This window comes from Hydra vulgaris, chromosome 15 (genome assembly GCF_038396675.1).
Source record: "Hydra vulgaris chromosome 15, alternate assembly HydraT2T_AEP".
NCBI lineage: Eukaryota > Metazoa > Cnidaria > Hydrozoa > Anthoathecata > Hydridae > Hydra > Hydra vulgaris.
In genome coordinates, this window is record NC_088934.1 from 57,356,391 (window position 1) to 57,362,366 (window position 5,976).

A 5,976-nucleotide genomic window follows, 5' to 3' on the forward strand; every position below is an offset into this window, starting at 1 on the left:
AAAAATAACTACTTAACTTACAAAAATAACTTCTACAAACAATGCAAAAGTGTAAAAAGAAATTACTCCGACTTGTTTGTTAAAACTCCGACTTGTTTACAAAGCACAAATATAACTCAAAGCGTATTTGGCAATTATGGAAAAAATAAAAAAAGTATAAGAATAGTACCAAATGCAATCAGAATTAAAAAGAAATTTTTAATGACCTTAATAAAATTGCTTTGGAGTTTAATAAATTTTTTTCTTCAATTGGAACGAGCTTATCAAATAAAATTCCTTATTTTAATGACAAAACAATTGATGAGTTTATATCAAAACCTAATTCAAATTTAAAACATTCAAACCTAACATACAACGAATTTAAAGCAGCGTTGAAGTTATTAAGACAAAAAAAAGCGATTGGGGTTGATTGCATCAATAGCAATGTTGAACTTTGAATTTTGACGTTTTGAAAGATCTACTCTTTAAAATTAGTAAGGCATCCATTGCTCTAGATTCCTTTCCAGATTCTCTGAAAGTAGCAAAAATAAATCCGTATTTTTAATCAGATGACCATTAAACCATTAACAATTATTTTTGTTCTATTTCAATTCTTCCCGTTTCCTATAAAATATTACAAAGGAAAATCTCGACCAGAGTCTTCAACTATTTTGTTGATACGAAACTTTTATATATTATTCAATTTGGCTTCCGGAGAAACTGTTCTGATAAACATGCCATGCTTCAACTAAAACGTGGCATTTCTGATTCTTTCCAAATGTCTTTTTAAACAATAGGATTTTTAACTCTGTTTGGAAAAGTATTTTTAAGTGTTTGTAAAGACTGATTGATTGAACCATGTTACTACAGAGGTAGCGAGTTTTTTATTTGTAATAAATTTTCTGCTATAAATTGACTTTTTATAAATGAAATAATATTCTGGCTGCCTCTGAAGTAATGCAATATAAATTCAATTCAACTGTTGTGGGTTTTATAAAAAACCCGTTAGTTAATAGGTATAAAAAACAAAAGCGGAGCGGATATTCGCTCCACGTTTTTAAGTTAAATAACTTCCAGGTTAAGCGTGGTTTAATGCTTTAAAACGGTTACTTTTAATCCAAGCACGAGCGGCTATTTCCTGAGATCAGCTCCCTCGTTTGATTGGATGAAAAACTCGACGTTACGCTTTTTCCGACAAAGATTTCTCGTTGGCCGGAATTTTATATGCTTTGCAATAAGCACGTGTTTGCTGTAAACGCACATACTTTTACTGAAGTAACTTGATCTGCATATACGTTAATTGAAGTAACGTCATCTGCATTTACTTTTATTGAAGTGAAGTCTTAATATAATTTAATAATAAAGTTTTAAACAGCATTATAATAATCTGCATCGATATCAGATAGAAAGTAAAAAGAAACATCAATTTTAAAATGTCCTACGGTGAAATTTATACATCACTAAGACGTTGAAACAACGTCGTTTTGTTCAACGTTACTTTATCAACGGTAAATCAACGTGGAAGCGACGTTGAAAATTCAGACGTTGAAACTTCAACCTTGCTTTGACGTTGACAAGACGTCGTTTGCTTGTTGGGTCATTATGGAAAGTTAGCGACGGTGAAGGATAACCTCAGCAGATGCTAGCGTAATTAAAGTTCTTATGTTTATAAAACGTAAGCCTAACAAAATATTGTTGAAAACAGAATTTTAAGTTTACCTTGAGAAAAAAACAGCATAAAGTCTCGCGTTTTACACACACACTGCATTTCAAAAGTTTGGAGAATAACTAAATATAGTCAACTGACTCCTAATTTTTTGTTTTTATTTATAAAAAAACAATAAATAGAAATTACTTAGTTTTACTACTAGAACTCACTGCTTCTAGTCATTCACATAAAGCCAAGACAAACAATTTCCTATTAAATATTTGTAAATATAGCAAAATGTTACATTTGCTTATAACACAGTTTGTTTTTTTTCTTTAATGGTCTTAATAGGTTTGTACTTTTAAACATAATACACTGCTCATTTTTAGAGGTTTTAAGTTGAAGTTATTTTTACTTCAGATTTTTTTTAACCACTTATTCGAGCAGGTTGACATGAAATAAAAGCCGTTGAAAACGGATAAAAAACCACATCTTTTTTCATTTTTTGACCATTTTTCTAAATATTTAAAACCTTCAAAAAATGAGGGGATCCTAAACTTTATGTGGCTTTATCTTTTGAGCGTCAAAAAATACTTTGATAAAATTTAAAACCTAATTCAATTTATGTTTGAATTCAAGATAAATAATGTTTTTTTTTCAAAAATTAGTTTACCTCAACCAGGGGGATGCAGGGGTCATTTTTCAAGGGTATTTCTGCCCCTGTGATCCGACTGCCGTAATTTTTAGCAAAAAAAATTATCGTTTTAATGCATATTAACAAAATCTTTGTTGCAATTATCGTCTTGTCAAAAATCTATTAGAAATGCAACAAATTTTCCATTTCAACTGACACACACAAAACAAGAATAAATCTTCGATAACAAGATCAGACAAATGAAATGCCACAAACAGTATTTTAAAAATTATAAAATGTTACAAAAATGAAGTAGGTATTTTTCCAATCTAAATATATTATTAAAAAATCTTCTTACAACCTCGTTAAATTGTATTTAACAACTATAGCTCTTAGCTTTTCACCGTGGTGGACGTTTTTCTCAGATACAAGAACCTTTTCAGTGTCTTGTTTAAGTTTTTATGCACTGCTTCAGATGTTTCTTCTGATGTAATACCGAGCGGGATTTTCTGCCTGTCGAGATACTCCTTAAGATGGAACCTGATTATGTGAAACTTCCATCTAAGTGAAATCTTTATTGCGAATACATCATGGACATATACTTTTAAGTGAAGCATGGACTCCACAAACTTGTCTATTTTTTCTTTTAAGGATATATTGAGTTTCATCGCAAAACAGCATTTAGCTGCTAAATCAAATAAAATTTAAGCAAATATTATCTTGCTGAAAATAATAGCATCAACATATTTGTGTCTCCTAATTTTATTTAGACTGGTAGGTCAATAGTCCCATATCTGTACTAATTGAATTAAAAACGTTCCGAGAAGTGTTAAAAAAATTTAAAAAGCAATAAGGCACCTTCTTTAACCTTCCTCAGGGTTTCAATACATTCCAAATATTCAATTGAAGAATAAAGTGTCATTTCGTCCAATGATCTTAAAACTTTGGCACAGTTAGGTCCTTCAATACCACCCCGATTATAGCCTTGCCTGATAACCGTTTTTTTTTCTAGAAACTACTTCAGATTTTTATCAATGAAGATGAGATCAATAATTTTACTAACATGGTGTTCATAAATATGATATTCAGGTGGCGGAATTGTGTTAATAATTTCGTCAGTCTATTTCTCATCAAAAAGATATGGATAAGTTAGATTTTTATAATATTGTGTCTGTAAACGAGGTTTGTTATCAAATTGGTATTTTTTGAATTTATCTGCTAGTGATCCGAAAGTCCTTTGAACTCCTTTTTCATCCATCGGCCGGTCGCAATAGCAACACGAGTATTTTCCAACGTGACCCTTGATTATAGAAAATAACTTTATAGGTATTGCTTACTTAAAATATAAAATATAAATGAAATAAGATAATCCAGCACTGCACCCCGTCCCCCTTTCTCCTTCCTACCTGCCACCCCGTCCTTCTTAACATAATTTTTGTTCCTTCGGGCCTGATACTATATTATATGTTTCTGTTATTTTATTGTTTGTTTTGTTAAACTATTTGTTAGTTTCATTTTTATATGTTTTACAACTTGTAAATTTACAATAATAATTTAAATAATATAAGAGTCTAAAACTATTTGGTTGATACGAAACTTTTATATATTAATAAATTTGGCTTCCAGAACAACTATTATACCGAACACGCCATACTTCAAAGACAACTTTAAACAAATTTCTATTGAAAAGATTAGTCCCAGTATTTTTTACTAATTTTTTTTTTTTTTTTTTTTTGCCGTTAAATAATACATACAGTTTCGAAGCACATAAATAAAAATAAATATTGGCAGGGCAAGAAGAAGACTAATTTAGCCTTATCACCGAGCCCTATTCTCACGTATTTACAAAAACCGTAATATTTAAATATCTATAGTTAACAAACTATTTATAAAAAAAATAAATAAAAGTAAAAAAGTAAAATAGATAACAATTCCTTATCATTTAAAGAAAAACTTAAAGAATAAAACTTTAAGGAAAGAGTAAGATCATTTTTTTAGAATAAGAAAAAATAAATAAGATATTATCATTTATTTAAGAATTAAAAATTTAAAGTAAGATTTAAAAATAAAAACTAAATAAATTAATATACACCATAGAAATAACAAAAATAAATTAGTCAACTTCATAGAAATAACGTAAATAAATTAGCAAACGTCATAGAGGTAATACCATAATTAAGATAATAAAAAAAAAAAAAATGTTGATACACTCAGTGACATAATTTTGTATTAATTATTTTATTTATTTGAGTTTTAATAAAAAAAAACATTTAAAATCGGATATATTAAAATCCATAAGTAAGAATGCTTGTTTTGATTCATTTTTAAACAGATCTATACTAGTTTTATGTGTATTTACAATTTTGGGAAACATTTTCCACAAGTAGAGTTTACGATAAAGAACTGAATATGAAGTTAGTTTTGAATTATATTTTGGGACAACAAAGTTGTTACTTGAAAATTTTGTTGGATATTTATGAACTATTTTGTAAAAATAGGATTGAAATATTTTAGGAGATAATCCTAAATTTGTTTTATACATGAACATTTAAACTTGGTGTAAGTTGATTTTATATATATTTAATGCTCCAAGTATACGCAGAAGAGGCTCACAAGGTAGTGTTCTATTAGCTCCAAAAATTATTCTGGACGCGTGTTTTTGTTTACAGTACAATTTTTTTAATTATGTATGGTTTGTACTTGCCAATGCAATATTGCAGTAAGTTAAATAACAATGAATAAAAGAGAAATATAAACTTTTCAAAGAACTACTGCTTAAAAATGGTTTAGCCCTATATATCATTGCTACATTTTTTGATATTTTATTTTCAATACTTTTTATATGTAAACTCCAACGTAAATGTTCGTCTAAGATTACGCCTAGAAAGTTTACTGAGTTTTCTCTTTTAATGTTAGTGTTATTTATTATTAGATTAGGCAATTTGATGGGAATATTTTTTGATTTGTTAACTTTGTGGAACAAAATAAATTTGGTTTTATCCACATTTAGAGGAAGTTTATTACTTTTGAACCACTCATTAACTTTCAATAATTGTTCGTTTGTTGTTTCAAATAGTGTATTAATATCACTGTGGGAGTAAAAAAGATTGAAGTCATCTGCAAAAAAAATACAATTTAATGGGTCTGTTGCTAAATTTAAATCATTAATATACACTATGAACCACAGTGGTCCTAAAATAGAGCCCTGGGGAACCCCACAAGTTACGGCAGTCGGAAATGTTTGTTTTTGTTCATAAACTATAAATTGTTTTCTATCGGCCAAATAACTTTTACTAATAGCTACGATGATTAAAAATCTATAACTTTATTTATGCGGTAGTAAATAAAATTAATTAAAACAACAACAAAAGTTTATATCACATAATTAAAAAACAGATAAACTTAACGATAAGTTCTTTTTGGAATGGTTTCAAAATATTTGTTAAAAAGCTATTTACGGCTCTTTTATAGATGCTTTAAGTTGAAGTTATTTTTACTTCAGATTTTTTTTAACCACTCTTTTGAGCAGGTTGATATGAAATAAAACCTTTGAGAACGAATGAAAAACAGTATTTTCTATTATTTTTTGACCATTTTTCTAAAAATTTAAAGCCTTCAGAAAATGAGGGGGTCCTAAACTTTATGTGGCTGTATCTTTTGAGCGTCAGAATATAATATGAAAAAATTTAATGCCTTCTTACACTTTGTGATGGGA